The 16308-nt window shown below is 40.3% G+C and overlaps 1 protein-coding gene across 1 annotated transcript in view; it reads left to right on the top strand.

The window, feature by feature from the left end:
• The window catches only part of il1rapl2 (interleukin 1 receptor accessory protein-like 2), a 536417-nt gene that overhangs the window by 370378 nt on the left and 149731 nt on the right, over positions 1-16308 (top strand). The window lies entirely within an intron of this gene.

Below are 16308 nucleotides of genomic sequence, written 5' to 3'. Positions count from 1 at the left end.
TTTCACTCTGCAAAGTTGTGACATGTTTAAACTGAGAATTATGATCAGACAGTATTGTACAGTAAAACTCAATATCCCAAATACGATTATATGTAAAGCTGTATGTAAAGCTCAGTCACTAGCACATTTAATTCTACCTGAGATATTAGCACATATAATATCCCAGGTAGACACAGAACCAAGTTTCTTTTAATTACATCTGGGAGTGTTTTAGTAGTTTAGCGTGATATTGGATTGATGGAATACTGATGTTTTGTGGAACCACATTTCACTTAGCTGTATATCTTTTAGTTTATGCCCTACCAGCTTTGCACATGTAGCCTTGCAGCTGATTATCATTTTTGATTTAGTCTGGACTTTGCCTTTGCCATTTTAACACATGAAAATGCAGTTTAAGTCCAAGACCCAGTATCAAGTCTTTAGCCACATCTAACAGGTTTTCTCTGAGGACTGACCAACTTTTCCGTGCCTCCTAAAGTAAAGGATCCCCAAGCTGAGGTGGAATTCATTAAATAAAGTAGCTTATGAATAGTCTATCTAAACCTTGATTCTCACTGGGTCTTCAGCGTCTGCGCAGCCTTTTGTCACAACCTATGTGTGCGTATTTGGTTGACGCGACCCAATACCCTTTGTTTTATTTCCACTTGAAACATGCTCCAGCGTGATTTATCCAGTGGTCTGGAAAATAAGAGAGTCAAGACGTTCATTATGTATACACACGTAGTCACACATAGATACGAGTTTAATATGTGCAGTGAGGCTGAAGAGAGGCAGAAAGCCACGTTTCCTACCTACACATACACACACGTGGCTACAGTTCTCTAGAAAAAGAGCCAAAAGCCCACTGATGCTAAGGATCTCCTCTGAGCTCGCACACATGTATGGAAAACCCAGTGGTTGAGTTAATTGCATTAGACAAACTTAAGATACAGACCCTTCTGTGTCTCACACATCGATACATCTGACCGAGAGGGAAATGTAGAAAAACAAAAAAAAAAAGGACCAAAACAAGAAGGGAAAATGTCCTGGAAACAATGAAAGATAACATGTTGTGGCAGATCAAAATGGAGAGATTATGCAAATTGGCTAATGGCAGGTTTCACGCTCTGGAGAACAACAAACTTTGTCATCCAGGGCAGACTTTGAAAAAAGAAAAACTTTATCTGATCAGATCATCACCTGTGGAGACAATGTGTGCCATCTGCTATAGAGAAACCCATCATGTAATGGGTAGAGATGTATAGAACTGATGTTGTACTTTTGTGAAAACAAACTGAACTTTGTCCCTGGTGACCTAGAGAAAGCCGTGCACAGCCTGTAAAACGTCATGTCTAGTGACACTTCATTTAATATGTGCAGCACTTGTGATCATAGTCATCACCTGTGGTTCTCAAATGTTTTCTATCGTGCCCTCCTTTGAAGAAGGAAAAGATTTCAGCCCCCAATACCCCCCACCCCCACCCCAACAAGATAGGACAAAACTGTAACTTTTATCGTTTTCTGTTTTAATGTATAAATTAATGAGTTGTCATTCTGCATATTACCCAGAATTCCTTTTAAAATGTATCATACACACATATATATATATATATATATATATATATATATATATATATATATATATATATATATATATATATATATATATATATATATATTCCATTCCATTCCATTCCATTTTCCAAACCGCTTAATCCCTCATGGGGTCGCGGGGGTTGCTGGTGCCTATCTCCAGCGTTAATTTATATATATATATATATATATATATATATATATATATATATATATATATATATATATATATATATATATAATTTACAACATATAACAATGGTTTCTAACAACTAGAAAAGTGAAAAGTTAAAAAGAAAATGAATTATATAATACAACAACACAACAACAATATAATTGGCTTTTAGCCTGTATCCTACCTGCAGTCAACTTTTAACTAGCTATGAAAATAATGTCAAGTCATTACTATTAAAGATAAAGTTAAGTTCCATTAATTTTTTTTAGGAGTTTTTAACATTATTCATCATGCAACTGAACGTAGGTACAGACCAAACAGCAGGGGGTGCTGTTGTCACATTTTGAAGACCTGTATCCCCCACACCCGCAGTACGCCCCACTATTTGAGAGACACTGGTCATCACAATCTTCTTATTGCTAAGCAATAAAGAAGCTACTGAGTATTCTTCAACACATAGACATTATTATAGCAGTATTACAATAGATAAGGATAAATTCATCCATACTAAATCAAAGCAGCCCCTGAGGAAGACCCTTAGGCCCAGATTGCTTCTTGGTTTTATAAAGCTGCTCACTGCTCCCTAAGGGGATAGGTTAAATCCAGAAGACAAATTTGTTCCAATGTACAATTGCAATGACAAATAAAGATCTCTTCTTTAAAAGAAATGTACCTGGCTTCTTTATCCTCATATTTTTGTAATGGCTACCCCCCAAACAACAAACATATACACATCATCACTTTACATCAAAATCGTGTCAGCTGTAAAACACCCACCACTAAGAATATTGAACTTAAAAGAGCGGCTTTTGTGAATCATCGAGAACTTTAAAGTACAAGTCTCATCCGCTGTTAAGAAGACTTCAGCCAGTCCAATACTCTCCAGCCGGTGCCTCCTACAAGCTTGCTTCAACCTCATTCATCACTGAGGGAAACCCTGATCTTCAGAACAATGTGGGCACATCATTTAGAGTCAGAAGACACTGAAAGCTGAAGTAATAATCTATCAGCTGACCCCAGAGTGGGAAAACAATGGGGTATGGACTTTCCTCTGAACATCGTTTGACATACACAGCCGAGATGGGACGGGGCTAATAAATTGCCTCAATTATGGTTAAATTCTACCCAAAGTCCACTTTGAGCATTAATTCTTGCCTTAACTGTGGAAAGTATTCTATCCAGAATCATTAACTAAATGCATAAGGCAAATGGGCCTATATTAAATCCATAAAAGCCTTCTAAACAGTGATTATTCATTCCCTTTTTCCTCCTCTGAGATCCATTATCTGCTGCGTAGAAACAATCTATTATAAAATAGGGAAAAGTGTGGTACACTGAAGGGCCTTTTTCCTAATTTTTCAGGACTAATAGCACTAAGGTACAGCAGGTTTAATGGGTCCATTATTGTATTCCAAATGGCCATCACGGCCTCCTTTTCCTTCTGTTCTATTTTATATATTATCTCCCAACCTTAGTCTCTCCATCTTACTTTCTCGCCGTCCTTTCACTGAGTCTGCCTTTGCTGTTAGCTTTTAACCCCACTTACGCATTTTTGCACCTTCATACTTTTCCCTTCAGATTTTCAATCGCTTTCTGTTTATTATGATTAGACTATTTGTCTGGTGTTTGTCATTAAGTCGCTCCTTCGAAACGAAAAGAGCTTCTAAAAACATCAAGTGGTTAAGTCTTTTATAGAAATTAATATTTAACAAAATTGTCTGGTATACTGATGCATAAATAAAAAAAAAAAACAGCATCCTCCAGCCCTTGAATGTGCATTATCTTTCGAAAGTATTCAGTGTTTTTAATTTTGCACCTTTGGTCACATTACAAGAACAAACTTTGAAGTAAAGGAAAAAGGATCCAAGATTTATCAGTTATTCTGTAAATGAAAATCTGGCATGCATTTGTCTTCAGCTCCTCCAAGTTAATTCAATACTTTGCAGAACCTCCTGTTATCACTGTTAAAGTTTCGGTGAGGTGCCTGAGTAAAGTTGCCCTTCTCCACATGCTTCAACTCATGGAAAAATTAGGTCAAACATAAGGCCCCTGTGACCCTGCATGGATAAGAGGGTATAGACAATTGGTGGATGGATTTGTTAGTTCGGGCTTATTCAGTTAAAAGTTTGTTTGGTCTGCTTCTGTTGCAAAGATATTATTCTAAATAAATTACCATATTAGAACATCAGCTGCACAGAGTAGCACAGTTAGTTGGGATAATTTTTCTTTGATTTAGACCTTCTCTCCATCCAGGACCTGTACTGGTCTAGGGTCAGGAAAACAGCAGCGAACATCTCTGCAGACCCCACACATCCTGCACACAAGCTGTTTTCACTTTCAGGTCGGCGCTGCAAAGTGCTGATTACAAAAACTGGCCATAGACAGTTTGTCCCCCCCCCAGGCTGTCTTTCTGATGAACATTTAACAATCAGAAGGCTTAATTTACCTTTTTATACATTCAGTTTTAAAATCGCTTCATTGAGAGCAAAGTGGAGTCCTTGCTTGTGTGCACAAACTTGGTAAAAACAGTTTATTCTGGTTCTGACAGCAGCATACACAAAAAAAATGTTTACTCGTTGAATTAACACCGATGTAATAGAAACGTTTGACGCCGCTTCCATTAGATCTGAAAAAGGTCAGGGGAGGTGATAAATCTCTCAGTGTTATGGCTTTATTATCTTTGCCCATCAAGAGAAAGAAACTTTTGCCCATTCTGCTTCGCAAAACAGCTGAAGCTCTGTCGCAGGCATCAGAGAGCATCAGTGATCATGATATTTTAAGTATTGCTCCGAACCTTAACTGAGCCATTCTAACAAGTGAGAATATCTTTCCATCCATCCATTTTCAGACACGCTTTATCCCTGTTGGGGTCGCGAGGGGTGCTGGTGCCTATCTCCAGTCCAAGTGAGAATACATTGATCTAAACCATAGCCTCGGTTGTCTTCAGCAGGTCTTCCTCTGGGATGGTCCTGTATTTACTGGAGCTGCACCGATCTTTTCCATCATTTCTGACCATATCAAAGAATGCCCAAAGCATGATGCTGCCACTACCGTGTTTCTCTGTGTGGATGGCGTGATCGTGGTGATGTGAAGTCGGTTTTCCAACACATGAACCCTTCAGCGTGTTGACCAAAAAGTAGAATTTTGGTCTCATGCTACCTGAACTACATGGTCATGATAAATTAATTACATAGAAGGGGAGTCTTTATTACTGATGTGACTTCTGAAAGCACTTGACTGTATTGGACATTATTTAGGGGTATAAAAAGTAAACAGGGGATGAAAACAAATGCAAACCACAATATTCAATTTTTATTGACAAAAATGCATAAAAGTTAAGATATGTAATTTAACAACCATTTTACAAATACACGTTATGCTTTTTTTTTTAGAATATCGCATGAAATCCCTGTCAAATCGAAATATATGGTTGTTCTGTGGCACACTGTAAACATTTGTGAACGTGAACATGAGCCACTGCTTGTACAGAGAGTTTGTATTCTGTTCAAGCGTTTCCACTGATATAATCTATCAGGATGATTTACAATAATCCCGCTCTACATCCCAAAGTGCAAGCCTTTCTTTCTTCTACTTGAGGTCTCTGATCTCACTGACTCATTGTTTTTTTTTTTTCGTTTTTTTTCTAATCACAATAATTAGAAGTCACTGAGTGAGTTAATAATTCAATCATCAGATTACCGAAGCATTCCCTTACCTTTAATTTCCTCTCAGGGGGGATTGCTCAGTGTATTTATTCAACGGCGACTGAAATCACAGCACTTTTTTTTTTTTTACCAGCAATCAATAAGTAGCTACAGTGAAGCAACTAAACAATGCATGCTTTGCTCTACAGCAGCAGAAATCTGCGGGAACAAGGGAAGAAAGTAGATGGAAGAGTTAAGCCAGAAAAGTGGTGGAAGTTGCTGGAAAAAAAAAAAGGCAAACTTGAATACTGATGAGGAAGAAATGAGATAAGAGAAAAAAAAAACGGAAGCTAAATTTATTATAAAGTATGCCAGAGTAACCTTTTAGTGACCTGAATATCTTTACGCTTGCATTTAATCTGACTGGAGTACTTTGTCTCCTTTATAAGTGAGGAAAAAGGACAAACCTGTTCACATGTGGAGGTTTTATGTTGTGCGTGCTTCAACCTCTGCATGTTTTCTGTCTGCTTTGGCTGTGGGAACGTGTGCGTCCGAAGGGATCTGGACCGACAGTGGCCTGCTAAGATCTCAGACCATCCCTTTGCTCAGATCTCTTTTTTTCCCACTGGCTTTTTGATTCCTTCTTTTTCCAGAAATGTTGCACTGATCCTCTCTCTTATCCAAGCCCTTGGTTAGTGCTAATTGCAGTTTTGCTAAAATAAATTGTGGGTCTAGTTACATAATGTTTCCAATATTAAGGCCATGTACAGCAGTAAATAGCACCCTACATTTCTGTATAACAGCATACATGTCAAAAGGCTCTGCGTAGTCTCCAAAGGCCTTCATGGAATGGCACCCTTACAGTGGCGGCTCTACACCAGATTTAGCAAGGGGGCCAGGGTGGGGCCAGTGTTTTTTCAAGGGGGCACAGAAGAAAAGATTGGGAAAATACTAAACAGGTCAATATTTCATATTTTTATATATTAAGGGAGCCAAAGAGCCAATTGTGGTTCTGGAATTGCAGGTTGTAGACCCCTGATCCTATCTCATTATGTCTGGAGCTGAATGTGAAACAGCTTCATTAAATCAGTGTTAGAATAATACGGTAAAGGTACAAACTACAATTGTTCCAAGTGACCAGTCAGTTACAATATCGTTGTCAGGATATATCATTGTAGGAAGTTTATTTAAAATCATGTCTTTATACAGGTTCCATAACAGGGGCCAGGACCAGTTCTACAGGGGCACTGGCCCCTATTGGCCCCTGTCTAGAACCGCTCCTGCACCCTTACCATAGAAATCAAAGATAAAGACAATATGAAGCTCCAAAACATGGACCCCGAGAGCAGTAACTGGAACTGACTGTGAGGTTATGTTACGTCACACCTCCTTCTGTCTAAATTTTCAGTGTTTTCGAATTACTGCACTGTGAAGAAATGTACCTTTTTCAGATGGACAGACCTCTAGTTCCGCATGTCTTAAGTAGAATCTGAAAATATGGTTCCACTAAGGTGGCATCTGTAACAACGTGTTTCCACTGATACGCAATATCGATGGGTATTAAATTGGTGGACGGACTTCTGTGTTTAGTTAGGGGGGATGTGTGTGTGTGTGTGTGTTTATATGTAGATACACACATTCGTGGGACCACAGAAGTCCATGCACAAAATGTCTTCCCCTGTCTCAAGATCCACAAACGTGCGTGAACTATACATTTAAAATCCCATGGTTCTCTTGAGCACGTCTGCAAGAGAAAGGATCTTGTTGAAGAACAGGCCAAAGTTCAGTGATGTTTTGCTAGCATGGGTGTGCCAGGTGCAACAGGAAACATTGAGGGTTTATGACCAGTCCATGCAACTGTGGGTCAGAGAGTGTTTATTGGCATGGAAGAGCAGTAGCATATTAGACAGGCGGTCACTGCTTTGGACTCCAGAGTGTGTGAACAGCTTTAGAGGAATACCAAGACGTCTTTTGGGCCACACAATTACGGCAGTAAATGGGCAGTGAAGACTTTCTTGAACTGCGCGAGGATGAGCTCATATTCTTTTGGGAAAAAATCTAAACTTCTTTGCGTTGTTTTCCTCCTTTGAGGGCTCCGTGCAAAGCGAAAAGAAAGCAGAGAGAGAAGAGAGCCAAGAGACAGGAAGAGAGTGAGTGAAGAAGAGATGAAAAGCGACACAGGTCATTACACTGGGCTTAATGAAGCCTGTTTGGCTTGATAACCACCCATTTCATTAACTACTGCTACACATGGCCCTGTTTGCTCATGACACGCACTCAGACACCACCCTTTGTCTGCTCCCTGCCCACTGTCTGGATCCATGGAATGAGACATTAGGTTATGATGAGAATGAGATTAATGAGAAGCTTATTAATTAAAACGAACACAAGTCCTTCCGGCTAGTTTGACTCATTGCTTTTCAAATTCTCCTTTTCCCCTCCCTTTGGTTTGACTAACACTGGATCCCTGTGGAAGGAGTGCATTCCTTGACAACTTTAAAACTAAATGTTGTCCAGACAGTTTGTTTTCTAACACAGCTGCTAAATGAAATGTCAACTATAGTGTCTGGTCATTGATAGTAATCCTATTAATTACATTATTATGTTGTAGTTCAATGAACTAGCTATAGAAATAGTAATATCTCTCATATTTTTTTTTTTATTTTTGTAATTTTAGAACCTCAAAATTTATTTTAATGAACATACAAATGGGTTTTGCACATTTGCATTCCGCCCTATTAATAATTTGTAATAAAAAAAACCTTTCCCTGCTGCAAATCTGTGCTGGTTAAATTTTGACCCTTGCCCATTCAGTTTTGCAAAATAGCTCAGATTGTACAGGGTGTCTGTGAAGATACATTTCCATGGCCTAGCACAGTTTATTGGTGGATTTAGGCTTAAACTTTGACTAGGCCATCCCCAAGACCCAGCAGCCACCCAACCCATCCCTTCACCTCACATCATGAATACATTCTGTCCTCCCATTTTATGCAACCTTTTAAAACATAATAGATTGTTTTGAATGAAATCAGTGTCACACTTGTCGCTTCCTCACTGTGACTTGTGAAGTTTTCCATCTCTGTTTGAGCTCTGAGCCGGCGCGTTTTGTTAGCCACCGCAAACAACGCTGCAGCTGTGTCAAATCAGTCATGAAGAAGCAGACCAGACATTTACTGGACAATTTCACAGATTGTTGTCATGATTTACCGTCAGCGGCTGTAAGCTGTGAAATGGCTCTAACGAGTTTGCTTGTGGTCTGATTTTGTGTTTTTCACACCACTCGCGCATCAAGTGGCGTTCGCTCGAGACGTGTATGACTCAAAGCATGTTGTTGTTTTAATAAAACTGACATTGCTTTTTCTCTCTCTCTCGTCGTCTGTCTCTCTCTGGCTCTGGCTGCCTTTTTGCCTCTTCACAGCGTGCCGTTTAGCAGACGATCGAATGACTCACAGCACATTGTTGCAAAGAGAACAACGCTATTTCTTTTTAGCAGGATAAGGACCCTCGTAGTATAAATCATTAAGTCAAGCAGAGACACGTAGACGCAGACAATCTGCCTCTTCTCCTCCTCCTCTATTTGCTCCTCTCACCGCTTGTGATCATTTTGTCCTCCCCCTTCCTTAATCCCTTTTGGCTTCCTCACCAGTCTAGACAGAGATGTATTTAGATGAACAGCAGATACACAACGTGGGATGAACTTTAGCCAAGAGAACAGAGTGCTGTTGAAGGTGGAGTTAACAACACAGGTTTATCAGTAATCGAAAAATACACAGAAATGGTTATTTTTGCTGATTAGAGTATTGAGCCAAATTGGTAAGTCAAGAAAGATTTGTGAATGCTTTTGATGTCCTGTTAATGTCCAGTTGGGAATATTTTAAGTTAACCACTAATACTACACAGTAAATACCAGAGGGCAGAACCCACAACTATCTGTTTCCCCATACTGTAATTATATTACTGCTGATGGTTGCAAGGGCTGCCATAAAGATTTCAGTCTGGCAACCTTGAGTGAAAATAGCACCGTTTTATGGTAACCCTTTATTAACACAAACATTTAAAACCAAAATGTCTATCGTGAACTAATTGCTTTTAAAAACAAACATTGTCGCTGTTCCTGGGAGTCGGAGGTCACGGTTTGTCGCTGAAAAAGTGCGGACTGCTCCCTCCATGTTGGTGTATGAGAGTCTGCTTTGAGTAGAAGCGTTCAAATATATTAGTGTTTTTTTTTTCTCTCAAAAGCGATAGCAGAATGGACCATATAGAAGGGTTGTCAGCAGCAGTCGGAGCACTTCTCCACTCTGTCATGATGAAGAGGAAGATGAGCCAAAAAGGAAAGCTCTAGATCTACCTCCCTGTCACTGATTCTCCTCTCACTTATGGTGATGGGATACGGATTATAACTAAAATAATGATTTCCTGATTACCCGATGGTAAAACGAGCTTCAACCTGTTGGGTTGCTGGATTCAACCATAGAAATTGAGTGAGAAGCTCCTTTATTCAGTGGTAGCTTTGAGGTAGAGCTGTTGTTCCTCAGCAATGAAAGGAGACAGCTGAGGTGGTTCAGGTGTCTGATGAGGGTACCTCTTGGGCATCGCCTTTGGATGTTTTCTGTACATGCCGTACAGGGAGGAGTCTCACAACTCATTGGAAGGACTCTATTCCCCTTCTGGGCTGGTAATGTTCAAGGTTTCTGGAAATGTGCCAGAAGAGTGTTTGGTGGGGGGGGGGGGGGGGGGGGGGTAGTGATGTCTAGTTGTCTCTCTTAACCTATTCTTGGATAATCAGAAGATAAAGCATGAATGGATGTTTGGAAATACCAAATAAATTTGGTATTTCACACACACACACGCGCTTCTGCGTTACATTGACGCACAGTTTACTGAGTGTATACAGCTTCCGTGTATATATCCTTTTGCTTCTTATTTTACTGTATTCTTCATTTTTGTCTGCACCATCAATACCAAGTCAAATTCCTTGTAAGTGCAAACCTACGTGGCGATTAAACTTGATTCTGATTCTGATTCTAAAAGGAAGCATAAGTGTACATACTGAAATCATATGAGCTGAATATGTGTCATCCCTTTCAGTAAACTATCAAAGCATTAAAGCCTGTCTATGGCTATATCACGGCTAAACCATTTAAGGACATTGTCCATTAAGGACAATGCTGTCCTTGTCTTGGTACACATATATTGGTTGTGATGTACTTATATAATAAAGCATACATAACCTCACTGCGGTACATAGGACATTTTCACCTTTTATGCCACATATACTTTCTGAAGTTCCACTTAAAAACAATAACAAAACATATTATAGGGAAAACGTAAAATCAACTTTACTCTAAATGTGCAATAACTTCACACCCTTCACCCAAACCTGAACCCTTGGGTCACAGTTCAAAAAATAGGCTCTGCATAGAGACAGAGCTGAACATCAAAAGAACACTATACTAATGATGGTGTTGGCTGTGTCACACTCTGTGGTTACTTTTCCTCAAGTGGAATTAGGCTATTTCTCTAACCTCCGGTCAGTCGAGGCAGATAACCGTTCACACTGAGCCTGGTTCTGGTTCTGCTGGAGGTTTTTCCTCCCTGTTAAAGGGGAGTTTTCCTCTCCACTGTCGCTTCATGCATGCTCAATATGAGGGATTGCTGCATCAACAATGCAGATGACTGTCCACTGTGACCCTCTTTCAGGAGGAGTCAATGCTGCTTGTCAAGACAATCTACTGGGTTTTCTTAGACAGGAAACTTTTTGACCAATCATTCTGTAAGATTTCATTGAATTTGACTTTGTGAAGTACCTCGAGACAACATGTGTTCTGAATTGTCGCTATATAAATAAAATTTAATTGAAAGTACAAACAACCACAAATTCTAACCAGTTCTGTCCCAAAACCGCCAGACGTCTGACGGGAAGCTGAAGATGAAGAGGGTTTTAGTTTTACAGCCTCCTCCAGAGTCCCAGGATACATCCAGATCAACAAAAGGCAGAATTACAACACCAGCAGGCAACCAAAGTTTTGCAATGGACGAGCCTGGGTCTGGGTCACCCAAAGAGGGCGGGGACAGGTTGATAGACTCTGCCTAAGAACGCTAAACAGGTTTTAATTTCATCGCACACACACACACACACACACACACACACACACACACACACACACACACACACACACACACACGTTCTTTTAGGTCACAAAAACCTGAACTCTCACTGGGTGTGTGCATCCTTAGAAGCCCCACTTTAAATTAAAGTTTGAATCAAGGCATCTAACTGAGATGTTTGTGTTTCCTTCCATCCATTCATTGTCGATGTAAGCTGTTCCTGCCTCAGATGAACAGTGCATTGTATTATAGTTCAGTCAATTGAACTAAGATAGTTTCCTACTTCAACCTACAGCTGTAGTTAAAGTTTAATCAGATATCTGGTAAATAGTGCTTTTTCTCTTATCACCTCTACTCTAATTGCCTTCCTTTAGACTGCTGCTACCTATGGAGAGGTTAGTGACATTTAAATCAATGGAAATCCATTGAAAAGATGGGGATGCTGGCATGCTGAAGTGGTTGCGTTTGTTCGGGTAATCAAATGTGCATATTAAAGAATATTTATTTTAATTAACTCTTTTGTGCGGATCACTTCTACTTCGCCGACACACAAGAGATTACGTTTCATTACAGCTGTTTGAGCGCCGTGAGATGAAACAAATTAAGCCGTTTCAAGGGATCCGCGTGCATCCTGTCAGGATTTTATTTGTCATGTATTGATCCACGGCTCTCAGGTCAAGGGAGACAGACTAACAGGAGCAACACAGAACAAAAGGAGACACATACGGGTTCACATATAAACAAGCCCGCTCGCATGTTGCTTTTCTGTCGCTGTCCCAGACCCAGCCAGCGAGAGCCGCTGACATCTATCCAATAAGCTGTCAGCACAATCAACACGAATATGTTCGAGCCTTGATGAACAATGCGACAAACGCAGCAGGGACAAAGAGTGCTGTTTATCTGACAAGGAACAGGATTGTTTGTTTGTCTTTCATCAAAAGAAATAAAGTGCTGTGTTCATACAAAGCTTTTCAGGCCTTCTGCATTGTTCGCGTGTCATCGTATTTCCCTTTTACGGTCATGTGCTTATGTAATATGACATCATTTGGCATTTATGTGATTAACTGGACATAAATCACAAACAGATAGGAAAAAGATCATTATAACACTGCCTTGTATTAATTTAATAAGAAGCCGTCAGTGGCGCGTTTTAAATGGGTCATCATAAGGTCATCCATTATGCTTTTTACTACCGTCTGTGGAGTCTGCTCGTTGTCAACTGTGAAATGTTAACGCTAATGTGAGATCTCAAACGGAGTAATACGGGCTAACAACTGGATCCAGACAAAACTTCTCATTAATACTCGAAGTCGACGGTTCTATATAGAAAAAAAGAGAAGCCGAACTAAATCTGAACCAAAAGGAGACTAAATCCATCCTCCTGATTAGACAGTCTATGTAATCTCATCATTTCAGCTGGGGCGAAAATGTTATGTTTTCCCAATTTAGAAATGTATGTTGTCCCTGGATGCTTTTATTAGGTTCACGAACTCCGCTGAAGCCATCTGCATGTGAGGGGGCAACAGACTCCAGGATTGCTCACACCTCCATCGACTCGTGAAGTACCAATAAAAGGAAAATAGTTTGCCCTTGGAATCATTCACGTTTAAATCAACCATCTGTTTGGCTTTCCGCTAGGCTTGGGTCAGTTTCTTGTGTTTCTTATGCCATGGTTTTAGAGTCACCGTTCCCTGCACAGGATTCCTGCAAAAGAGCACCAAGGAGAAAATGAGCTCACTGGACATCTAACAGCTGTCTGCAAATCTGGCCTTGGGTTGTTTGTCAGGGGTCTGCAACCTTTACAATCCAGCTTTGCCCTCATTCCAGCTGAATCAAACTTGTTTAGAATTGTCAATTTAACATGACCTTTTGAAAAAAGATAACCTATAATTCTGATGAATATCAACTAAAGTGGATTTGTTGTCATTTTAAAGGAACCACCATTTTGTTTACATTTTTAGCTTTTAAAGCAAAGAAAGACATGTCACTTTTTTTAAAGATGATACATTTTCTTCTGAGGGTGAGGATATATGAGAATAATAATGTAAAAAAAAAAGCTGATCAATGTGAAGTTAATGGAAATATTCTAATAAAATGGAAAAACTGTTAAAAACCTGAAGTTATTTTATCTATATTTTTAAAAAGGACTCCTTTATGGAGCCCTCTAGGGGACATGGGGACATTTTTTGTTTGCGTTACTTCGCAAAAACTTTTATGTTCCCTCGCAGAGTGCATGTTTCCGAAAAGTACATTCCTGTCGCGATAAATGGTCCTGAATGCACCATAGCTTTCTGACGCTATGGTCATCAGTCTGATGGAGAGTACACACTGTGTGGTACCAGTGCCTAAGATTGCACTCTCCTATGACCTCCATTGCTACAGGCTGGTAGCATTAAGATCACATCTGATGGAGACCCTCGAGAGCCGGATCCTCAACCATCTTCGCCCCCTGGTGAGGTCTTCACTGGATCCATTGCAGTTTGCCTACCAGCCTGGCATCAGGGTGGATGATGCCATCATCTACCTGCTGCACCAGGTTCTGGCCCATCTGGAGAATCCTGGGAGTTCCGTGACAATCATGTTCTTTGATTTCTCCAGCGCTTTCAACACCATCCAACCACGACTCCTGAAGGACAAGCTGGAGCGGTCAGGAGTGGATCACCACCTGTCCCAGTGGATACTGAATTACCTCACTGGTCGACCGCGGTATGTGAGGTCACGGAGCTGTGTTTCTGACGAGCTGGTCTGCTGCACAGGAGCGCCACAGTGAACTGTGCAAGCTCACCAGACTGCCACCTACAGATGTTCTCTGACTGCCATAGTCATTCTCATCAGAGAATCAATTGTCAGAGCGTATTCTACCTGATGAGGATCCTGGGGTCTTACAGAGTGCAAGGTGAGCTCCTGAAGACCTTCTTTGACTCTGTGAGGGCATCAGCCATCTTCTATGGAGTGGTCTGTTGGAGCAGCAGCTTATCTGTAGCTGGGAGGAAGTAGCTGGATAAACTCATAATTTACAGGGCCAGCTCTGTCCTGGGATGCAACTTGGACTCAGTGGAGGTGGTGGGAGACAGGAGGACTGTAAGAAAAAATCACATCACTGATGGCCACGCCTCCCACCCCGTGCATGGAGCTGCTGCAGAGCTGGAGAGCTCTGTCTATGACAGACTGCTGCATCCCAGATGCTCTAAGGAGCGCTTCCTCAGGTCCTTCCTCCCACCTGCTGTTAGACTTTAGAATCTGTTGCTCATAGCAGACTCGATAAGTGTTTACATCATGCTAATGGTTGCACAGGTTCTGATCCGTTTACACTGTCTCGCAGATACTAAGGTGAACTTGCACACACCTTAGTTACTCCAAGATGTTGTAGTACTGCCATGCATATTGCATATTATAATATCTCAAGTTCTGTAAATAGGCTGGATATTTCTTCCACTGTTAAAATGAAACATTTAATTTTTTCACCTGAGTATGCCATATTATCAATAATTGGGAAATATTTACTCTAGTATTTACTTTTTGTTCTTGGTGTTTCTTTAGAACTAACTTTACATTAGACTAGCTTGTTCTTTTTCATTACATTATTATGTATAACTCTGTCTACATCTTTGCCACTGTCATAGCTGAATTTCCCCATTATGTGACAATGAAGGAATTTCTTATTCTTTATCTTTTCTTATACATATACAGATGGAGCAAGAGGGCACTGATTTAGTTCAAGGCATTATGATGTTAGAATGGCCCAGAAAGCCCAGAATCCAATCTGATTGAAACTCTGTGGTAACTGTGAAGTTTATTTTCCCACATTCTCTCCACTCTGTCTAAAACTGACCTAACTCCAACTGAGAACCTTTGAAAACACTTGAAAATGTCCTGCATGTTCAGAGACTTTCTATCCAAGCAACTTGAAACAGAAACAAAACATTTAACCATAAACATTAACTAACAGCTGCTCGAGGAGAATTGTTTTTAATTAGGAAAAGTCCAACTTTTAGCTGATTAAAAGTCTAACTTAATCAAGAGTCTATTCATCTCTTTTTGAAGTATAAATAAAGTGTTTCACGCATAATATGGAGTTATTTCTTATTAGTCTGAGGGGAAAAGTTTGGAAGAGGAAAGACATTTATTTGAAGGAGGAAAACCTTTAAGGTCCAGCGATACCAGAACCTGAGAACAACCTGCAATAAACAGGATTAAAATTTCCTCTCACGTCTCAGTGATTCAGACTGGGTATCTGGACCCGTGGTTCTGGTCCTCCTCTCCCTGGCCGTTTCATCTGGCGTGGTGCTGAATGTTCAGATGTTCCTCGCCATAAAACCTGCACTGAACAAAAGTCAAAACAGAATCATGCAGGCCTGAAATTATATTATTAGCCTGGAGCTTCTTCTTGGTTCTGTTTTGGTGTTTCTGCCTATGGTGACATCCTGCTAACAGAGTTAGCTTGACAATGTGTTGTGTCCCATTATACAGCAAATAACAAACAAAGCCCACTTAATTTAAAACCAGTCAAATGAAACAGCCTCCTAACAGGGAGAGCTCCTTAAATCCTAAAGGCTTCACGTGTGATCTTCTAACTTTGTATTTCGGTTTAAGGCAGTATTCTTTTTTGAAATTATGTGTAATCATGACCTTGTTTAAAAGCTTACTGAGCCCTAACTTGGAAGAACAAGGCACTTTGTTTTAAAGGCCACAATGGCATTCACTTCAGTGCAAACCTCTACAGCTGGTTGTTGTTGTTCCCTGAAATCTGGATAACCACCAGGTTTGTAAGCCTCTCATTTCAGCCTTTTTGAAAGCCAGTGGTACAAG

The sequence above is a fragment of the Fundulus heteroclitus genome, chromosome 23, assembly GCF_011125445.2.
Source record: "Fundulus heteroclitus isolate FHET01 chromosome 23, MU-UCD_Fhet_4.1, whole genome shotgun sequence".
Taxonomy (NCBI): Eukaryota; Metazoa; Chordata; class Actinopteri; order Cyprinodontiformes; family Fundulidae; genus Fundulus; species Fundulus heteroclitus.
Note: the sequence above shows the minus strand (reverse complement) of the source record. Positions and strands in the feature narration are given on the sequence as shown.